Source organism: Ostrinia nubilalis, chromosome Z (assembly GCF_963855985.1).
Source record: "Ostrinia nubilalis chromosome Z, ilOstNubi1.1, whole genome shotgun sequence".
In the NCBI taxonomy this organism is placed as follows: Eukaryota; Metazoa; Arthropoda; class Insecta; order Lepidoptera; family Crambidae; genus Ostrinia; species Ostrinia nubilalis.
This window is the reverse complement of record NC_087119.1, coordinates 23734145-23758090: the sequence shown is the minus strand read 5'-3', so window position 1 is coordinate 23758090 and position 23946 is coordinate 23734145. Positions and strand designations below refer to the sequence as shown.

The window sequence follows — 23946 nt, the reverse complement described above, 5'->3', positions numbered from 1 at the left end:
AGATTTTTGCCATGTTGGAAACCGTATAGTTGAACGATGGTGGCGCCCCCCTGTCATTGAGTTTGGTGGGACAGTTCAGCGTGGGTCATCTATACCATAATTTCAACAAATATGAAATATAAAAATGTTATACATATAAAATATAAGTAACAAATATAAATAGACAAGCAAGCATGCAATCAAACAGCAAGCATGCAAGCAAGCTGCAAGGAAGCATGTAAGCATGCATGCAAGCAAGGATGCAAACAAGCAAGCCTGCAAGCAAGCAGCAAGCAAGCATGCAAGCAAGCAGCAAGCATGCAATCAAGCAGCAAGCACGCAAGCATGCAAGCAAGCAGCAAGCAAGCAGCAAGCAAGCAGCAAGCAAGCAGCAAGCAAGCAGCAAGCAAGCATGCAAGCAGGCAAGCAAGCAAGCAAGCATGCAAGCATGCAAGCATGCAAGCAAGCATTAGGATTGCCTTATCTCCGGCGCTGCGGGAAGTGCGGTCCTTCCGCTCTGGCGTAACATATACCCGGCATGCCATGCTCGCTTCCGCAGCTTCGGCGACCAGCCTCAGCCGCTCCAGCTCGCACGGCTGCCGGATATATTATGTTACAGCGAGCGAGGACCGCACTCCCTCCGCGCCTCCGGCTTTTAAATTACACTCTAGTATAGGGCAGACTAGTACCACGTGGAAGAGACCACGGCCAGTCGGGATCTACATAATTCTAGACCAGGCAAGCTTAATGTTGTAAAAGAAATGTGGACTGTATAATATGTGCGTTATAAAAGATAAGAGGGATTCGAGATCAATCAGAATGTATTTTCACGAGCTTAAGTTTTCTAAGAGACAGGTCAAAAATTAAGAACAAAATAAATGACAATGACACAGAGAATTTAGTTTTTACAAATCTATAGCCCGAAAGAGTATAAAGGTGGAAGGAGGATTGTTCGCAACATCACAAATACATAATTATTTAATGTTCAATGTTGGTTGCTCTTATAGACAATATTTATGACTTTAAATGTTATAAATAATTACATTATGTTTATCGTATTTTATTAAAAACAATCTTTAGGAATATAAAAATTATGTTTTTTACATTTATGATTATTTAGAAAACTATGCATATCAAAGTTTATTCGAAAAAACTTTATGCAAATACTGTTATACCAAACTAAATTATGATGAAAAATGTTATGCGTCTGAGAGGGCACCCATATAAATCACCGCTTCACGACACGAACGCACGTAAACGTCATGGCGGGAAAAATTACACAGGCCCTGCCTTGACGGGCGCTCGCGCCATACTAATCGATGTCGGCTTGCGCATTGTAATTTATACTGTTATTCACATCAATATTTTGACAACGTGGTTACTAATATTTAAACAATAACTGTAGAAATCAATTCTCCAATGAATATTCTTTATTTTGGGATACTTTTATTGTGTTATTGCTGTGTATTTAAACCAAAAATTACGATCAAAATGTGACGTAAATCTTAAAAATTTGCCAAATTATTTTTAGATTTTACTCAATAATGGTAATGAAATTCAAGAATCCGTTTGATTATTGGACTACAAGAATATATTTTATGTCCGATGATTACTATATATTTTTAAGTTTATTATACGAGCATAAATAATAGATACAGGACTTTGAAATTGAGTCTGCGGCAATTTTTCCGTAAAATGGTTGTGGGAGATGGGGCACTGAGAATTAAGCAAAAGAGTTTTAGTAAATCTGTTACAATAATGGTCAACAACAAGGATTGACCTATCTTTCGCAGTTATTAAATAATCTCTGGGTGTTGCTTAAGATAGTATGTTTATATTTATATTCATGCTTCCGAAATCTTAGAAATTCGCACGAAAATGTAAAATGGCTCTTAAGGAGCCTATACATGTCTCATTCCTTTTTTGCCCTACCACAGCGCTTCGAGACAAACATTTGGCAAGTGCTGAGAAGAAGTGCCGCAACAAATGACACTTCTGTTACAAAAATGTGAAACTAGTAGAACTGAACATTGACAAACTTTATCGGCCACAAAGCCCACAAAGCCTTATGGCGCGGGCATAGACAGAACAATTCAAAGCTCGTATTTCTCCGAAATTCCAGGAGAAAAAAAAATATCGGTCAAAGTCTGGGAATGACAGACGCGCAGCGCTTGGACCAGGTAAAAAGGAGAAATTATTATTAAAGTACAGCCTGTATATTAAGTTTTCATTATACCCTTGTGTGTGATGCAGACGTCTGGTTTAATAGCTAACTAATTGAGGGCACCCAATTAGCAAGGCATTGCTACGCGAAAGCGTCTTTCAGCCATTATTTCATACGCGCAGTTTATTGAATGGCTGAAAGACGCTTTCAGAATTGGTTTGGCAATACATATACATACCGTACTACAACCCAAGTTACTCGTCAACTACCCAGACGAGTTTGTAATACTTTCGTAAACAAATATTTTGCAAAAGTATTACATGAAATGAAGAGTAATAGTAAAGTAAAAATCATTTATTTCTTCTACACTAATATTTTAAAGAGGAAAACTTTGTTTGTTTGGTTGTAATGAATAGGTTTAAAAACTACTGGACCGTTTTTAAAAATTCTTTCACCATTCGAAAGCTACATTATCCACGAGTAACATAGGCTAAATTTTATTATGGAAAAATAGGGTTCCGTAAAATATGTAGAATGTAGTCCACGCGCGCGAAGCCGCGGGCGGAAAGCTAGTAAAGAATAAAAGTATAAAATGAAATAAAGAAAAATAATAAGCTTTGAAATCTAACGTGCGATTCTCAGGCCACTTTTCATGTGGAAAATTTCCTTCAGACCCGATAAGCGCTTGGAACCTGATACGTTACTTACACGGAAAAACCTGGAAAAACATTTCCAAGAAATCATTAAACGAGCGATATAACAAAACACCCGTGCTTTACTGAGTAATTTACGAGTGATTCAGATAGAAATTCTCACTAATTAATAGTGGCCAATTTAGTGACGTAAGTAAGTCTGTTAGCTAAACTTGGCGGGTTATTAGGTACATGTAATACGAGTAATCTCAATTAAGTTTTTGGACATCTTAGTGACAATTTAATTTAAGGACTCTACACCGAAAGCCCTTCGGCTTGGTTGCTTTATTCCAAATAACAAAAGAACCATGTTGTCTACTACTTTTGTCAACATAAAAAATCAACGACTCATTTCGACGGGTTTGGTGTGTAGACTCCATACTCGTACAATTACATTAGCAAAGGTACCTCACTACCATAATTAATTATGCCTCAGGCCAATGATTTCAGTAGAATATTATTAAAATGTACGTTGCAACTGCGGCATAGATTTCTTTAAAGACCTTTGACACGGTAATACTATCTATAGTATTACCGTGCCTTTGATCACCGAAATGAAAGTTGTAGCCACAAAGGGAAAATCACTGTTGGGATACGCTGTTTCGGTTTTTCTTTTTGTCTAAAGGCTACACACGAAAATCCAAACCGAATAAGAAATGTGTCGTGTTCTATTCGATTTTTAACCGACTTCAACAAAAGGAAGTTCTCAATTCGGCTGGTTTTTTATTAAGTATAACCGAACGACAAGATTTAACTGTAATCTTATTATTACATTCGATTAGTTAATAAACCTATTCATAAGGAGAATTTACATTATAGAACAGAAGATAAAAGGGTGCTATACCTATCATGACTGTTCTATAAGTTACGGCTGAATAAAGACCTCTCCTAAATAAATTAAAAATAGGGCTGATAAAGACTGATGACTTCTGCCACTTTTCCATCATTTAGTCTCCAACTCTTCAAACGCAAATGAAGGATTTGGCTTGCACTTCTCACGCTGCCAGACGGGTTGGAGAGGCCTGATGTTCGCATATTCCCTCAGTCAGTCGCGTCTTAACCTTAAGGACATGTACGTGGCAGTCCTTATCCAGCTTTACTGAAATCACACTAAGAATCACACGGCTAAAGTACTCGTTTAATATGAGATGTTTAATAATGTTTAATAATTGGTCTGAAAAGAGGCTTTTACCAATTAGTCTCAACAAGATCTGAAGATACGTGGTGGTTTTATTGAAAACAATCCATGCAAGCAGGTGCAATAAGAAAACATTAATTTGCTTTGTTATTTTATAAAGTACAATTTATGACATAACAATTATGTCGGGATTACGTGCTTCGCAGAAGTGGAAACGTGCAATGCAGACATGCTACTTTTAAAGACGGTAATTAGCACTTTTGCGATTTTGTCTGTTACATCTAATATGACTGCGTTTTTAAAGGAGAACGACCACTTTAACGGTACTAAATTTCATGTCGTTATTGTGCTTTCTTAAAAGTATATAATTAGTTACTGATATGTATAGATCTCGGAAAACTAAATTAGAAAAAAGTTAAATTCACTTAGAAATTATCTTTCTGTAATGATACTTTATTCTAAAACCTTTTTTAGTTATTTTTTTATCATCGATTAATTTATTAAATTACTTATAATTACTATTTAAGACTTACTACATTAGTTAAAATTCTTATTTTTACTGTGTAATATTCCGAAATATTTATATGCGTAATATAATCAAAAATAAAAAAACCTGCCAATGTACAGTCACGGAATGAAAAGGTTCGTCAGTTTTCAAATTGATTCCTTCAACGAATCGCGAGCACATATTACCTTTTGAAACTATGTTACAGAATAATCTCGAGTTAGAGAAAATAATCTTTAACTGTTCGTCAGTAAAGTTCAAAATTATTCAGATCAAAGTCGTTTGACGATTTATCTTGTCAAGAAGATTATTATGATGGATAAACTAAAACCTTCTTGTTGGTTCAACCTGCCATTATTATTTCTATTAAATAAAAAAAACTATTGTCAATTGGTCAATGTCATCATTGCATTGCACTGATGGTATAGAAAAATAAACAAGCAAAACCTTATTCGTTAGCAAACGTCATATTTATTTAAATGTTAGCAGCACTGTTTCTTGCACTGTTATGTTGGCAGGTTTGACTCTTACAGTACCTAGTGCAAGCGAAAACCGACACTAAGGTGACGAACCTTTTCATTCCGCGACTGTACTATATTGTTTTTTTTTTTTATAGTGACCGCGCAACTGTAAGCCCAGAACCCACTGAAACAAAATCCTCTGATGTTTTTCAGCGAAAAGTAAAGTGGGGATGTTAATTTCTACGAATGACTTTTCCATGAATTGACCATTCGGTAAATAGTTTATCGATGATATCAGGCCTGTTCATCTCCGCGAATTTGCATCGAAAACAAAACACGCGCGACTTCACCTCCTGAGATGCCTAATCGACAGGACAATCACGAGCGAGTATTGACGCACGCACGTGTATTCTTTACCTATTTGCATTGTAAAGACAATAAACTATACAGTGTGAGTCACGTTAAAGTGTACATAATTATGAAAATAGATGAAATTAGACCTATTTTTATCGACAAAAAATAGGTCAAAATTTTTGAGATTTTTTTTTAAATTTTTTATAGAATTTTTTTTTCTTCCAATTACTTATTGTAAAGAAAACGTAATAACTTTTAAACTAAGCGGTATATCCTGATAAAATAAAAACAGTAATAATGCTAACTAAATGTTAGGGATATATTAAGTCCGCTACAGAGCAATAAACACAGTGGTTGGTAGTAACATAATAAATATATTGGTATCAAAGCACACGTAGAATATTTACAATAGAGAGTTCGGCACAGCCATTACACAGCTAAAGACAACATCACATTTGAATATAAATGACAGTTCTATCATAGCGGTTCCAGCTAGCCAGCTCTACGTTATACAGCATGAAGGTGCTCATCAACACTAAATAACAGGCAATACTAAAAAATACATAAAATACACAAAAAATGCCAACAAATAATAAAAAATGATACTTTTTGAAAAAAATCTGCTTTTAAATTCGTGTTTTTTTGGTTATTTGATAAATTTCTCCAAAAACAGCCCCTATAATAGGTGGTTTTTATTACTTTTTATTATTCTCTATCGTATTATCTTTGTAAAACCAAAAATCGCATGTCTCTATCCCTATCACAACATTTGCTATGATCGTTTGAACAAAGGCCTGCCACAACATTATTCTCCGCACGAGGTAGAGACAATTTTAATTTTAACTAAAATGCTTATTTTACTTCGAAATCTTTTGTTTTTATTTGAAATCTAACTTCTCTTTATCAAAATTACAAATCTACAGCCATTTTCAGTTTCATTGTTAACGAAGCGTTGAATGGCGCGCCCGGAGAGGCTTAGTTCAAACGATCATTGCAAACGTTGTGATAGGGATTTGAGACATGCGATTTTTGAAAAAGTTATAAAAACCACCGGTTATAGGGGCATTTTTTGGAGAAATTTATCAAATAACCAAAAAACACGAATTCAAAAGCAGATTTTTTTCAAAAAGTATCATTTTTTATTATTTGTTGGCCTTTTTTGTGTAGGTATTTTATGTATTTTTTTAGTATAGCCTGTTATTAAGCATTATTACTAGAGATGGGCCGACTAGTCGCCGACTAGTCGGGAAAGCCGACTATTCGGCATGATTTGTAGTCGGCCGACTAGTGACGACTATTCGGCAAAATATGCCGATTATAATCGGCGCATTACAAAATTAAATATGTGAATGAAATAAAACTCAATCACCAAGATGATTATGAGGTAGACCAAGGGCGTTTATCTTAACCACATTTGACTGCAAAAATCAGTCAAAAGTGGTTTCACCTGATTTAAAATTTTGGCAATCAGTCTAAATTCATACAAAGTTAAGATTATTTAAAAATACCAGGATATCATCACAAAGTAAAGTTTATGCAATTTGTATGCATAGGTACCTACCCTGCGGGGAAGTGGTAGATTATGTGGGGCTCTTCTCATCGGAAGGATGCGATAACCCTGAGCTCCGTCGATCGCCTTAATGTGAAAAATTAAGGGAATCAGGACAAAGCCATCAACTATCACAGTCCGTCCCGGCAATTGACCACCTTTATGGCGGGCCCTGCCTATCCGACGGTGGTGGTAGTCCGTGCAATGCAGGCGGGGGTGCCCCCACGCCCTCAGCTCGCTACCATCACCGTGGAGGGTGAAGAGGAATCAGTGGGCCTAGGATGCGCGCCGCGATAAGCGGTTATCACGCCATTTTATCAATTTTGCCCATACCTAATTACATTGATTAATTTAATGCAGATTTTTCTACAATTAAAAATGGTAAGATAACTCCTGATAACTTTCTTGAAACATCTTTTCTATTTTTCAAATACATACATGTAAAATCGATATGATTTGATAAAATGTAAAGCCCCCTGCACCCACGTACAACTCGCACTTGGCTGTTTTTTTTCTTCGATGTATAATCTACTTTTACTTGGGTTGATTAAGATTTACGAACATGTTTAGTTGTTTCAATTGGCAACACGTTCTTACCAAAAACATTGTATTTAATAATATTTTTCACCTTTTATGTCAGTCAAATTATTTGAAAATAATACAATATGTAGTAGAACATTATTCATTATAAGTACTTTATAGTTATTGTATATAATTTGTGCTTACTGTGTTAATAAAATCTTTTTCTTTCTTCTTCTTTCTTTTTTCATAGAACCTAGGGTCGCCGCACACTGGCTTCACGCCACAGTCACAAAACGTATTACCACTTTTCGTGCGGCGGCGTTAACGCCGCGGCGCGGCGCCGTCACACGAAAATGTATGTAATAAAAGTGCCGAGGGCAGCGTTTTGTGCAGCGTGACCACTTTTAGTAGATTTCTACTTTTTTGGTAGATTTGAGGCGAAGAGAACGATGATTTAGTAGTGCGAAATCGTTTAGTAGATTTTGGTAGATAATTGGTATTTTTAGAACATTGTAATAAATGGTAGTCCAAAATTAAATTGTAACCGAGCCGAGAATCCAGGCCAGAAAAAAAGAACTTTAGGGTCCGTTTATGGTCACTTTATGAAGGCGAACTAACTTGACAGTTCAATTCAATGCACACAAATGTTGCCACATATTGGCTAGTTAGTGTTGTTAATATCGACATAAAAAAATTCAAACGTTCAAACCAAGCAAGGGTTTATTTTTAAGAAGTACTTTTATTTATCAATGAAATTAAACTTAAAACTTGTATTATTAAATAGTACATACTAATTTTAAAAGTGTTATAATTATATCTATGTTACGGTCAAAGTGATAAATGTGAAAATTATGAATAATCGCCAGTTATTATGAATAATCACCGCATGATTTGGTAAATGTGATTAATATGAGGTCATTTATATGTGTACAAAACTAAATAGGCGGCTTAGGGGTGGCCCAAGGGCCACCCCCGCCGCACCTTAACCTATTTTTCACTTTAAATCAAAACATTATGTTATAGGCATCATGGAAAAGTAATATTATGCAAGAAACATTAAAAACTCATTATGCCAAATTAGAAAGAAAGAAAGAAAGAAAGAAAAGTATTTATTCGATGCTAGTACAAAATAAAATAACAAATAGATATAACAAAACCAAACAGTAAAGTACATGCACCAAAATGGCATCTGCTCAGTATAAGCCGTGACGGCAGAGAGCACGTCACGACCACTGGTATTCTGCGGATGCCAGTTGAGCAAAAGGGCGGACATCAAAACGTTCAAAAGTTTGGCTGTACACGAGCACGTACACAAGATGTTGTTCTCTTTTATGAAATTTGTTAGTACTAAGGTTGAATTATTAAATAATCACTGTTAAATGTGATTAATTTATCACTTTTACCGCGACTGTCGGTAATTATTCATAATAACCGGTTATTTATCAATTCAATTTATCACATTAACCGTAACATCTATACTAATATTATAAAGAGCGCTGGAAATTGCACAAATTTTAAACCTGAAGCATCCATGCTATAAATAAGTAATGAAAAATGTCAAAAAAATATATAAAAATGTTAAAAAAGACTATAATGATGATGATAAATAAATAAAAATACTATATTTTGTTCAAATTATATGTTTTATTTTATGTGGTAGAATTTAAGTAGAATTTTAAATAGGTCTTGGTAGATTTTGGTAGATTTGAGCATCGTTTTTGGTAGATTATCTGATGAAAAAGTGGTCACACTGGTTTTGTGGCTGTGGCGTGAAGCCAGTGTGCGGCGACCATTATAGGAAAAACTAGCCGTAGCAAATGCATCGAAAAATAAAAAAGAAATGAGTTTTTTATTTTGTGATGCTCGTAACTGTAAGCACAGATTACACAATACTCATGTAATATTTGTTGTCTGTGGAAATCTACAAAGGGAATAATTTTACTCATATTTCGGCCATAAAGTTAATATATACCTAGCGGAATATAGCAACAAAGAATTGAGCGAGCGAGATGTCACTAGCAGCAACACTGTGTGATAAAAAGAGATGTGTGAACCTGTGTCTCCAGCTCCCTCAAATGCCCTAGCTCCATCGCCGTCACGTCAAACAGAACCGTTTTTCGCAACTATTTGACAGTTCGTTAGCACTTATTGGTACGCTGAAAAATTAACTCTGAGATTTTTTCAGATCTTACGTGAGTCAAATCGTGGATGTTTATGAGAAATAGTGCTTCGGATTCGTGGTGACTGGTTCAGTGATTGATTATTGGTACAAAACAGTGAAATAATCTTGACCACTCGACCACACACAAATGACATCCAGCTGGCCTACTATGAAAAACGAAATCCGTCAAAATTACCTACAATCGAATCTTAAATTGTATAAGTACTGTGTAACGTTTCGGATACGAAATCGGGAAAGACGTCCGTTCAATAAAAAAAAAAAAAAAAAAAAATGACGTACCTATTTCGATGTTCCCTCCAAAGTGCTACTACGAAACAACCAACTGACAGACGAAGTTTCGTATTTGACGTAATTTGTTTCGGATTTTGAAGGATATTGCACAATTATAGCCCTACCCATATCGATTTGCTTTGCGAAACTCATTCAAACCGATTTCGTTCACTGACCTGTTCTTTCTCGCTTACTCCTATGGTAACTCCATACAATATACGTCAAAATTGGTTCTCGGCATAATCGTAGTGGCGCTTCAAATTGGCACACAAAATTACCTGTCATTTTTAATTATGGTGACGGCCTGTCCAGTGTTTATTACAGTACCTCTAGTAGGAAAAACTTTCGAGTTCGTTTCGTTGCGTATTCAAAGTGTCATCGAAAAATTTTGTATGAAAAATTAAACAGCGCCCCCTAGGGCGGCTATAATATAGGGGGCGCTGTTTAATTTTTCATACAAAATTTTTCGATGACACTTTGAATACGCAACGAAACGAACTCGAAAGTTTTTCCTACTAGAGGTACAGGCCAGTGGTTTCGTTGAACAGCTCGTGGTTCTTGCTATATTCGGCTTATTTCGTCTTTCGGCACATCATTTGAATCACTGTGACATTTTAAATTGTAACATTGCAATTATGCTCGTGCTTTGTCCTCGAGATTAGAAATATGAACTATGTAGTATCACGTACGGTGATGCCAGTTTACGCACTGTTAGTTGAGGATATTTTTTTTTTGTGGGTATCTCAGTTTACATCCCATTTGACATTGGTATCCGTCGTCAGTCACGATTCAGTGCTCTGCCAGTTCGCACTTCTTCTACTTAAATACGTACCCAGTGCTAAAAATAGTGTTTTTGTGTCGTCAAAATGCCGAACGAAAAACGTCAAATGAGGTTAAGGAACATTTGCTGAAGAAAATAAATAAATTGGAGCAGAAGATATTGGGTGTTGAACGTCGTTCAAGCGGTTCAACAGAAGATCATCGTTACACATTACCATAATGCGAACAACCATCCCGGGTTGTCTCTTTATGCCAGTTGTGTTTTTTGTCTGAGGGTTTGCGGTTTAACGTTTGAGTTCTACTCCTACCCCTAATTCAGACAATTGGAAAAATCGCAAGTTCATCGCCCTTAAACAAAAGAAGAAGAAGAAGAACATCATCATTACACAATCATACTACCATAGTGCGGGCAACCATCCCGGGTTGTCTCCTTATGCCAGTTGTGTTTTTTGTCTGAGGGTTTGCGGTTTAACGTTTGAGTTCTACTCCTACCTCTAATTCAGACAATTAGAAAAAACCCAAGTTCATCGCCTTCAACCAAACGAAGAAGAAAACAGTGCAGTAAGTTCTATCCATTATTACACATACTACCATGGTGCGGGCAACCATACCGGGTTGTCTCCTTAAGCTAGTTGTGTTTTTTGTCTGAGGGTTTGCGGTTTAACGTTCGAGTTCTACTCCTACCTCTAATTCAGACGAATACAGTAAATTCTATTTACTTAATACAATATTATCATTACACATACTACCATATTGCGGGCAACCATACCAGGTTGTCACGTTATGCTAATTGTGGTTTTTGTCTGACGATTTGCGTTTTTAACGTTTGAGTTATTACCTACCTCTAATTCAGACGAATACAGTAAATTCTATTTACTTAATACAATATTATCATTACACATACTACCATATTGCGGGCAACCATACCAGGTTGTCACGTTATGCTAGTTGTGGTTTTTTGTCTGACGATTTGCGTTTTAACGTTTGAGTTATTACCTACCTCTAATTCAGACGAATACAGTAAATTCTATTTACTTAATACAATATTATCATTACACATACTACCATATTGCGGGCAACCGTACACGGGTTGTCACGTTATTTAATTTGTGTGGTTATTTTTGTCTGACAGTTTGCGATATTAATATATACATGCCTTCAAATCAGACGTTCGTAATGTAATGATTTATCTATATCTAAGGGTTTGCGGCACTAAAAACTTTGCATTAATAACCTACTTCTAAATCAGATATTCGAAGTTAATTATTTTTTTAAATAATAATTACCCATACTACCATACTGCGGAGCTGTGTGATTTTTATAATATGATGGTTTGCGGTATTATCAACAATACCTACCCTCTAAATCAGACGCAGAATCCTAAAAATATTACGATATTTTCGGTATTGCGGGCAACTACAACGGGTTGTAATTTTACTGTCTTACCTACTTACTTCTTCAAGTCAAGTAAGCTCAAGTCTAAGTTTTTCGGTGATAACAATTTGGCGATAATATTTAATTTTAAATTGATATAAACGTTAATATTACTAGGCATGCAGAAAATTCGTGTTAAGTTGTTACCTACCCGCTACATATTTTAGCAGGCAGTCAAAAGGGCTGTTCCATACTTGTAAAAGTACATTATCACATTAAAAAAAAACAAAAAAAAAATGCAATAATGCATACCTACTTGTTTAGAAATTGGGAGTTGTCTTAATAAGACATGATTTGATGGGTTCATATCCACACTACGGGGCGGTGATATGATACACGCCAAATCGTTAGCAGGTGAAAAACCATTAGTAGCTATCGAAACATTGGACTCAGAACCCTTAGCCTCGAACCCTGCCGCCGCCGACGCTGCTGCTCTCGTTGCCATCTGCGCCGCTTCCGCTGCTGCTGAAACTAGAAATCAATTAGATTCGACACCTGCAACGCTGTTGGTCTGAAACAGCTGCGCCCCTTCATGATGAGATTGTAATATTGGTGATGATCCTGTGTAGGACAAGCCTCAACACAATTACAGAATTCCTTATCAGAAAAAACGTAATTCTACTTAGACTCATTAAAGATAAGATCAATTATTACCTACTTTGGGGCCAGCTGGCGCTGTGTGAAATTGTTCAAAGAATTATCTATTCTCTAAAGACTTATCTATTTATTTATTTATTACAAACACCGAAGATTGACTCCATGTCTTTTGATAAAAACTTTCCAAAACACTAAAAACTGCCTAGCGAACTTCAAAGTTTGGGGCTGATCTGAAATTGAATCCCAAAATCAAATCAGCAGCCACCAAAAAAGTCCTTTCTTATACGAATTTAACCTTGAAGGGACTTCCCCGAAAGGCAGACAACCGATGAAAACAGAGGACCTCCCAAGTAACATTTTACTCCATTTAAGAGTTCAATAGTCGTTCACATGTACTCCACAAGCTGTGTATGTCAGCTGTATACGAGCTGTATAGCTTGCTATAATGCTTTTATAGAACCAGTTTGGGCACAAATTAGACAGCTTTAAGTTCACTATGGCTGTACATTAGCAGTATAATAGCATTATAATAGCAGTTTAAGTAGTAACATCGTACTTAAGGCTGACTTACGGCACTATATGGGACGCAGTGTGAACCATACAACGTACGTGAGGACAATAAAGAGTAACAAGTGGCTAAATGCACAGCTTTCAAAGTTATAAAGTCCGACAAAAGTACTCCAATGCTACCTAAAGTTCACGTGTGTCTTAAATTATTTCCACATTTTAATATTAGTTTGGTATTTGTACGTGAGTGCCAAGAGGGAAACAACTCGGGCGGATAATCATTTATGCAAATAATAACACGGGTTTTAAATACTTAATAATGTTAATGCCATTGGGAATGCAACTTTATCGTGAAATGTATACATATTTACAGCTAAAATATTTATGCGCCTCTGTAAAAACGCGATATTCATTTTAAAATATTTAAAACTGGCTGAGAGGAAATCTACAATTTTCAGTTTTTGATATTGGATTGGCATTATAATTATATTACGGTAATTAATTATAACATGAAACCAAAACTCAATCGCTCTATCTGCGAATTTTGTGATAAATCTGCATTAATTTTGGAGATTTATTTGGTAAATATTTTAGGTTATGTAGAACAAAATGGTGGAAATGAAATACGGCTATGTGAACTGTTATAACTCCAATTTAATGCGGTGAGCGTATATTAGGTTCACATGTGTTCTGTTAGAATGCTGTTATCTATATGAAGTTCCACATTTGTACCACTACAGCGCTAATGTCTATAAATTTATTCTAATGTGAACTTATGTACAGCTTTAAGATGTACCTAGTTCAGGTCAATTGTGTATCTTTAATTCTTTCAAATACTGAAATTTTAGAGATCCGCAATAAAAATTATTAATGTCCGTTAAATCGCCTAGCCCAGGTACTAATAGTCAAGTATGAATACCTAAAGCATCAGACGGTAGTGTTCCCGGTTTAAATTCGTTTATTATGCTTGACAATTTATTCAAAGCGGAATGAGGAATACGATTTTCAATAGCCCATGTTCTTATTTTTTTTTTGCGAAAGGTTAAATAATTGTCCAAATCAAAATGGTATTCATTATCACAAGAACTGCAATCATCACACTCTGATATCTGGTATATTTTGAAGGGAAATTTCAGGTTCAGGCATAATATTTTCCTCTGCATCATGTACAGAACCACCATGAACAACTAAAAACAGGCTTGGGGAAATGTGTAATAGAATATCACATTCACATTCGTGTTCAGCTTAAAGCAAATAAGAGTAGTACTTGTGGACAAATAAACTGCTATTGATGTTAATGGACAACACATATAGTCCTTTTAACAGCCTACAGTGTACATGCGAACCATTGAAACACTTTTGTACAGATAGTAAAAAAAGGTTATTTTAATTATCACAAACAAGTCCTACTACAGCTACTAGCTGTATAACAGTCTAAAACAAGTAAACATAACAGCCTTTGGCTTTATAAATGACCACGTGTGTTCTATTAAAATGCTAGCTCTATAACATCGTACAAGTAGGCCGTTAAACAGCGGTTGCCGTATCTCTACCCTCCTATAATGCTCTTAGTCAGATGGCTGACTAAAGGATAGTTGTTAGAGTATTATAACACCAACAATCGTATAAAAGTATAACTCTACACTAGTCTACACTCCTATAAGTCCCTTAGACAGGTATAGGTGTAATTAATTGCAATAATACAGCTTATACATCACGAGTGAACTGTACTAATGCTTTAAGTACACATTGGAACTAAATGTGAACTCTTAAATGGAGTAAAATGTTACTTGGGCTGACCTCCTGACTTTCAAAACAGTCATCACGTGTCATGCTCGTGAGCGCACCAGCCGCATCCAGCTCAGAAGTGCGATTGTGTAAAGTTGTTCATGGATGGACAATGAATACAATTGATCATCGATCGTATATCTAAATTCGAATTGTGTAATTTTGTCCATTCCATGAAGACCGAAAAGTGACCGGTCGTATATAATCGTTTCATGGATTTGCGTTTTATTAATGAAAAACATTCGCTAAAACTCATTATTTTTTAACAAATAACAAATGAAATCCATGTTCAAATGCAGTTTTTTTTAATAAAATTTTATGATTGCACCTTAATAACATACTTTTATTCATAAAAACATTGAATTCGAATTAAAAATTTACCTCTGCAAATCATGTAACCAAACGCATAGAACGAATGAAATACGAGTTCCACTACCCGCCCCCAGGTGGCATACATACTTTAAGGCTAGGCAGGCTAAGTTGAATACTACTCTACAATAGGTGGCGTTAATGGACTACGAAAAACGACGTGAAATGCTTACTTCTTTTTATTTATTTATACTTTAATGCCAAAATTTTAACCTAAGGCGAACTTAATCTCACATTTAATAAATTATACATAAATAATTGTTTTGAGAAGTAGTATTTTAATCTATGTTCTGTGAATGACAAGTGTTATCTGTCAAGTGTCAAAAAACTTGAAAAACTTTTACGAAGTTTTTGAATTATGTTAAATTTGTTTATAAACACAAGTAAGTATAGATTATTACACTAAATTAAGGCATTCTATCAAAAATTTAAACAACCCAAGTTTCAATAACTACTCCTGTAACTTTGCTTTCTTCATATCAAATAATCAATTTCATTTTCAGTGCCAAAGGCAAGAATAATTGCCCACGCCAGATGGAGACCCAGCTAAATAATGTAGTAACAGCGCGTGGTCGTGTGATGAGGGTTCCTCGACTTGAGTTCTGGCGCAACACGTCCTGGGCACTAAACAAAATTGGGGATGGGACGTCTAAAGAGGTGCAAGCCTGGAAAACGGTAAGGCCTATTTTTATTGACATTAACCAATAAACTGTTCAACATACTTACACAACATAACATTATTATGACTCTTATAATGCGAACAACTAGGGACTGGAATTTGTTGCCTGCTGCTGTCTTTCCTGAAGACTATAATCCGGGTGTTTACAAGGTGAGAGTGAATAGGCACTTACAGCGCAGATATGTACCATCCTAGACTGCATCCCACTTAACACTTGGTGCGATTGTGGTCAAATACCTGCCTCGTTATGCATAAAAAAAACAGTGACTAAGATTTATCACAATTTTTCAGCCACATTCTAGCTAGCAGCTAACATGTTTTTTTTGTTTCTCATTGCAGCTCTCGTCTTGCTCTACAGCACTTGCACTTGTCCCACCATCTACCAGTGTTGGAACTCTTCCAATAATTTCCCACACCCAGGTGGAGAATACTCCAGTTACTGCTACTGCTACTCTAAAATATGTAAGTTAAATAATGGAATATGATAATGTATGTTTATATTATTATTATGTATGAACAGTATGATTTATGTTGCACAAATAATGAAGGTATTTAGTAGCTTTTGCCAGCGGCTTCACCCGCTTAAAATTTAGTTTGTCACAGATTGTCATAAATTATAGACTGTATGTTAATCTAAGTTACAAACAATAATACTGTTAAGTTTACACAAAATCCGTTCAGTAGTTTTGGCGTGAAAGAGTAACAAACATCCAGACATTATGACATCCAAACTTTCGCATTTATAATATTAGTAGGATACCTAATAGATATGTGTTGTTGCTATATCCTAGCTAGCAGCTAACATGTTATTTTGTTTGTCATTGCAGCTCTCATCTTGTTCTACAGCGCCTGCACCTGTCCTACCATCTACCAGTGTTGGAACTCTTCGAAGTGTATTAATGATTATTATTTTAGTAACCATAAAAGTTTAAAACAATACATTTTATTGCATAATTATTTGTTAGAAAAAAATGATGTAAAATGAGTAGGGAGGCTGTTGATTTTTCATGGTTATTTTATATCTTGTTGATTGTTCCAAAAAAAAACTAAGTTTTCAAGAATGCTGTGATTAAAGTACCTATAGTATTATATTTAAAATGAAAACTTAGTTTGTAAAGAGACGAAGGCTGACCAAAAAAGAAGTACTTATAGCTGTCTGTGTCTGTGTAAAGAATTTAAATAAAAAGATGTGTATATTTAAACAGTTTTCTTTATTTTATTAGTCATTTATTCCTGTAAATAAGCCCACACAGGGCACTTTTACATGTCCCAACATAACTTTACCCTACCACTTTGGCAGTATTGTGGGTTAAGGCTGATTAAAACGTGTTAAGTAGATAAGTAGGTACCTACCTAACTACTTTATTGACTTAATTTTAAGTAATTAATTGCGTAGTAGTATAGTACAAAACGTAGTAGTATAGTACAAAACTTAGTAGTAAGTTTCAAGTCAAAATTTAGATTGTGCTTGTGTTTTAAGTACGTGCAATTTAATCACGTAAAATTAAGTGAAAAACACTTATCTACTTAACACGTGTAACTCAGCTTTTAGTGCTATAGTTGTTGATGAAAAAGAACTCTTGTGTCTCACTAAAACTTATTTCCATTAACACCAAGCACTCACCGCTTACCACACTTTATCTTTCAAAGAAATAAATTAACAATTTGCATACGAGGACGAGGATAGAATTACACCTCTATGAGAATTTATACGATTATCATGAGTTACGAGTCACCGCAATCATTTGACATTAGCAATGGGCTCATGAAACTTAGACAATTCGAATTTTCTGTCAAAATCATATTCATCATTCACTCATCGTATAAAATTACGATCAAATCGTTATCATATCGTTATCGTTTTATGAACTCCTTACACAATTAGAATTAGCCGTTTGACACATCATAACGTACGTTATGAACTGTCAAATGAATACGATTGCCTTAGACAATCGCACCACAGAACCGCAACAGTTGAATCTCGTAAAATATGTCGGTTGGCTTTTAAATTTTTACCATCAGTGGTCACTAGTAATAAGTGACTCTGTTGTACTAGGATAGAGTTATGTGATTTCAATCTCACAACCAATAATAAATGTCAGTATAAATCACATAATACATGATTATATTCGGACATAGAAAAATTGCAATTATATCAGGCTATTCATAAACTTATATTAAGTGTCATAAAATATAGTACTCCGATGTCTCAACTACGGGATGGGGGGCGGCGTGTTACGGGGAAACTTCTGGGGACCCATGGTCCAACATCTATTTTATTTTATTAATATTATCTAATATTAAAAACATAATATAAGAATTAATCTGCAAAGATTCCAAACATTGACCTTTCTTGGCCTTAAAGTATTTACTAAGGATCTTCAAAATTCTCAGTTTCTCAGAATGAAATTCAGTTTTGTACACCGCATAGGTGGCGTGCAGTTTCCCCTCACTTAACACAAATAAAAATAATTGTGGCAATGATGCGAAACTAGAAAAATCATTATAATCATCAATACACAATGATGTGTCCTATCTAATGATCTATCTTATCTAGATAATAGCATGGTAGATACCGAATCTTGAAGAGTCCATTCAATATTAGTATGGACTCGACATTACCAAATTCACCATTTTATCATTTTTACATTTGGAGAACGTGGCATCGTTAATTTTGCTAAATTCGTTATCGTTATATACCCCAAATTAGATAGGTACCCCGATGCATACGCAATTAAAAATTTTAAGACAACAAGGTCAAGCTTATTTCTGCGGTTTCCTTCCTTTTTTGTATTACACATACATTGCGAAAAATCACATGTGATCAAGCGACGGGTATACTAGCAGTACCCTTATAATGTAGTCTAGCTTTGTTTCTTTAATTGAATAAAAATAAAAACGCTACATGTGTCTAAATGTCTCATTAAAACGAAGATTACATCTTCATCTATCTATGGATATTATATCTTCATCATTGTCTGATGATCAAGCAGTACAAAACAATTTCCTTAAACAATTTCAAGGAAATTGTTTTACTTTTGCCATAACTATCATTCATTGAGGTATTAGATTCCACTATTTTAATAAAAAATTGTGAATTTCGATAGCTGTAATAAGCTTGTCTTTTCAATTTGGCTGTCATATTGGAAACATAATCAGATATTATGGTTTCCGAAAAATTTAAAATATTTAGAAATTAGCCATTTTACTGTCATTAGTTAGTGTAATTATTACACACATTGTTCAAACCTTCCTTAGAAGCATTCAAATATTATGCATACAAATATTCAATCTAATCACGACATCGCGCCCAAGTGCACAACAATCAATCTTGGTATTGTCTTGACAATTTATGTCATGTACAAGCATTTTGTGCAAAGTGTTGCTTACGAAATTTTTTACCGCTCTAACAAAGAGCACTTAGTTTAGTCACAAGTTTAGTTCAATTAACATTGCAGGCTTGTGATATTGACACCTTGATATTCACCACTCACAGCACGAGGCATGCTGCCTCGTCTAGAGCATATACACTAGGAATTAATCTTGATTATCAGAATTACCCCCGGTTGGAGCGTTATTTCAAATAGGTACTTTGGGCAAATTCTTTAACAGAATGCCTATTGCGTCCAGAAATAACAATCAACATTTAATTGACAGAAGAACCTAATACTGACAATTGATTTGGGAAACAATAATTAACTTTCCCACTTACATTATGGCTAATATAACAGCTAATTATACTTGCCTTTAATTACTTACCCTTAATTATCAATTATACGAAAGTATTCACTCGGGTAACTATGACAGTTATGTCACACTTAATAGTAATTATAAAACAAGCATTGTATTCTTACCAATGATTTATTATTTTTGCAAAGTAATAAACAGCTTTGTTTTTATTATCATTTCACATCAGAGGTGCGATTGTGTAAAGTTGTTCATGGATGGACAATGAATACAATTGATCATCGATCGTATATCTAAATTCGAATTGTGTAATTTTGTCCATTTCATGAAGACCGAAAAGTGACCGGTCGTATATAATCGTTTCATGGATTTGCGTTTTATTAATGAAAAACATTCGCTAAAACTCATTATTTTTTAACAAATAACGAATGAAATCCATGTTCAAATGCAGTTTTTTTTAATAAAATTTTATGATTGCACCTTAATAACATACTTTTATTCATAAAAACATTGAATTCGAATTAAAAATTTACCTCTGCAAATCATATAACCAAACGCATAGAACGAATGAAATACGAGTTCCACTACCCGCCCCCAGGTGGCATACATACTTTAAGGCTAGGCAGGCTAAGTTGACTACTACTCTACAATAGGTGGCGTTAATGGACTACGAAAAACGACGTGAAATGCTTACTTCTTTTTATTTATTTATACTTTAATGCCAAAATTTTAACCTAAGGCGAACTTAATCTCACATTTAATAAATTATACATAAATAAGTGTTTTGAGAAGTAGTATTTTAATCTATGTTCTGTGAATGACAAGTGTTATCTGTCAAGTGTCAAAAAACTTGGAAAAACTTTTACGAAGTTTTTGAATTATGTTAAATTTGTTTATAAACACAAGTAAGTATAGATTATTACACTAAATTAAGGCATTCTATCAAAAATGAAAACAACCCAAGTTTCAATAACTACTCCTGTAACTTTGGTTTCTTCATATCAAATAATCAATTTCATTTTCAGTGCCAAAGGCAAGAATAATTGCCCACGCCAGATGGAGACCCAGCTAAATAATGTAGTAACAGCGCGTGGTCGTGTGATGAGGGTTCCTTGACTTGAGTTCTGGCGCAACACGTCCTGGGCACTAAACAAGATTGGGGATGGGACGTCTAAAGAGGTGCAAGCCTGGAAAACGGTAAGGCCTATTTTATTGACATTAACCAATAAACTGTTCAACATACTTACACAACATAACATTATTATGACTCTTATAATGCGAACAGCTAGGGACTGGAATTTGTTGCCTGCTGCTGTCTTTCCCGAAGACTATAATCCGGGTGTTTACAAGGCCAGAGTGAATAGGCACTTACAGCGCAGATATGTACCATCCTAGACTGCATCCCACTTAACACTTGGTGCGATTGTGGTCAAATACCTGCCTCGTTATGCATAAAAAAACAGTGACTAAGATTTATCACAATTTTTCAGCCACATTCTAGCTAGCAGCTAACATGTTTTTTTTGTTTCTCATTGCAGCTCTCGTCTTGCTCTACAGCACTTGCACTTGTCCCACCATCTACCAGTGTTGGAACTCTTCCAATAATTTCCCACACCCAGGTGGAGAATACTCCAGTTACTGCTACTGCTACTCTAAAATATGTAAGTTAAATAATGGAATATGATAATGTATGTTTATATTATTATTATGTATGAACAGTATGATTTATGTTGCACAAATAATGAAGGTATTTTTAGTAGCTTTTGCCAGCGGCTTCATCCGCTTAAAATTTAGTTTGTCACAGATTGTCATAAATTATAGACTGTATGATAATCTAGGTTACAAACAATAATACTGTTAAGTTTACACAAAATCCGTTCAGTAGTTTTGGCGTGAGAGTAACAAACATCCAGACATTATGACATCCAAACTTTCGCATTTATAATATTAGTAGGATAATAGATATGTGTTGTTGCTATATCCTAGCTAGCAGCTAACATGTTATTTTGTTTGTCATTGCAGCTCTCATCTTGTTCTACAGCGCCTGCACCTGTCCTACCATCTACCAGTGTTGGAACTCTTCGAAGTGTATTAATGATTATTATTTTAGTAACCATAAAAGTTTAAAACAATACATTTTATTGCATAATTATTTGTTAGAAAAAACGACAAGTACAAATGAGTAGGGAGGCTGTTGATTTTTCATGGTTATTTTATATCTTGTTGATTGTTCCAAAAAAAAAACTAAGTTTTCAAGAATGATATTATGATTAAAGTACCTATAGTATTATATTTAAAATGAAAACTTAGTTTGTAAAGAGACGAAGGCTGACCACAAAAGAAGTACTTATAGCTGTCTGTGTCTGTGTAAAGAATTTAAATAAAAAGATGTGTATATTTAAATAGTTTTCTTTATTTTATTAGTCATTTGTCCCAACATAACTTTACCCTACCACTTTGGCAGTATTGTGGGTTAAGGCTGATTAAAACGTGTTAAGTAGATAAGTAGGTACCTACCTAACTACTTTATTGACTTAATTTTAAGTAATTAATTGCGTAGTAGTATAGTACAAAACTTAGTAGGTAGTAAGTTTCAAGTCAAAATTTAGATTGTGCTTGTGTTTTAACTACGTGCAATTTAATCACGTAAAATTAAGTGAAAAACACTTATCTACTTAACACGTGTAACTCAGCTTTTAGTGCTATAGTTGTTGATGAAAAAGAACTCTTGTGTCTCACTAAAACTTATTTCCATTAACACCAAGCACTCACCGCTTACCACACTTTATCTTTCAAAGAAATAAATTAACAATTTGCATACGAGGACGAGGATAGAATTACACCTCTATGAGAATTTATACGATTATCATGAGTTACGAGTCACCGCAATCATTTGACATTAGCAATGGGCTCATGAAACTTAGACAATTCGAATTTTCTGTCAAAATCATATTCATCATTCACTCATCGTATAAAATTACGATCAAATCGTTATCATATCGTCATCGTTTTATGAACTCCTTACACAATTAGAATTAGCCGTTTGACACATCATAACGTACGTTATGAACTGTCTAATGAATACGATTGCCTTAGACAATCGCACCACTGTTCTCTCAAAATCTACATAGTTCTTATTTCTAATCTCGAGGACAAAGCACGAGCATAATTAATGATTAAACGAACTTAAAAAGTGAAGTTCTATCATAATGAGGATCAGTACTGTTGTAGAAAATTCAATAAAACTAGTATCTACGTTAATCTTTAAGACATAAGAAAGATATATCTTTTTGAATTATCCAAATCGGACCATTACTTACGAAGATATTAAGTAATAAACATAGACCGTTTTTGCCGCTAAAAGTCAACGTACGTAGGGCCGCGTGACGTCACTATATCCGAATCGAGCGCAGCCGGCGTACTATTGGGATGGAAAATATTTTTTTCCAGCTAAACTATCAGTTTTAGAAAAAAACTTTTAATAACATTTATTCATCAAAATAAAGTAACCTATCGACCAGTAATTTAAAAAAATAAAAATTGTGAAAAATAAGTATCGCTATGTCCAAAAACCACATTTTCATAGGATTCGATGCAATGCGGAGACGCGGTTGGGGTGAGTGTAACTTAATGATTGTTTGTATTGAACATAATAATACATAATATGATGCTAATAATACCCAGTTTCTGGCCTGGATGGGGGGGGGGGATAAGTCATACCCAGCTTATAGCCTGGGGGGAGGGGCAAGCCTTACCCAGCTTCTGGGCTTGGTGGGGGGGAGAGGCAAGTCATACCCAGTTTCTGGCCTGGGGGGGGGGGGGGGTAAGTCATACCCAGCTTCTGGCCGAGGGGGAGTCATACCTAGCTTATGCTTATGGACTGGGGGAAGGGACTAGCCTTACCCAGCTTCTGGCCTGGGGGAGGGGGGGGGTCAAGTCATAACCAGTTTCTATGGGCTGGGGGGGGGAGGGGCTAGCCTTACCCAGCTTCTGGCCTGGGGGGAGGGGGGAAGTCAAGTCATACCCAGTTTCTGGCCGAGGGGGAGTCATACCCAACTTCTAGGCTAAGATTAAATAGATTTCCAGGAGGGAGCAGCTGTCCGTTCCTGCAGCAGCTGGCCCGCCCATGGGAACGGCGAATAGATAGGTAGGTACGTAGGTTTAACTCAGAAAAACTAAATAACAGGTAGGTATTGCGTGTACATCGAAATGATCTTCATAGCAATGTCTTAGAGCCTAGGCAGAGTGTATCTGCCTCAGCTATACCTTATTGTTAGAAGTAAATAAAT

The 23946-nt window shown here is 35.3% G+C and overlaps 1 protein-coding gene and 2 long non-coding RNA genes across 4 annotated transcripts in view; 2 read left to right on the top strand and 1 right to left on the bottom strand.

Moving 5' to 3' along the window:
- LOC135086718 (calpain-C) overlaps positions 1 to 23946 on the bottom strand; it is a 321338-nt gene that overhangs the window by 119435 nt on the left and 177957 nt on the right. The gene's annotated exons all lie outside the window — the stretch shown is intronic.
- Positions 15002 to 17931, top strand: LOC135087092 (uncharacterized). The gene is made up of 4 exons (XR_010260676.1): positions 15002 to 15674; positions 15795 to 15966; positions 16310 to 16432; positions 16798 to 17931. It is a non-coding gene; the product is annotated as an uncharacterized LOC135087092 (long non-coding RNA).
- LOC135087100 (uncharacterized) lies at positions 19878 to 22060 on the top strand. Of its 2 annotated transcripts, XR_010260679.1 has the most exons (4): positions 19878 to 20562; positions 20683 to 20854; positions 21196 to 21318; positions 21680 to 22060. It is a non-coding gene; the product is annotated as an uncharacterized LOC135087100 (long non-coding RNA). The 2 variants fall into 2 exon arrangements; XR_010260678.1 differs by lacking the exon at positions 19878 to 20562 and having other exon boundaries at positions 20569 to 20854.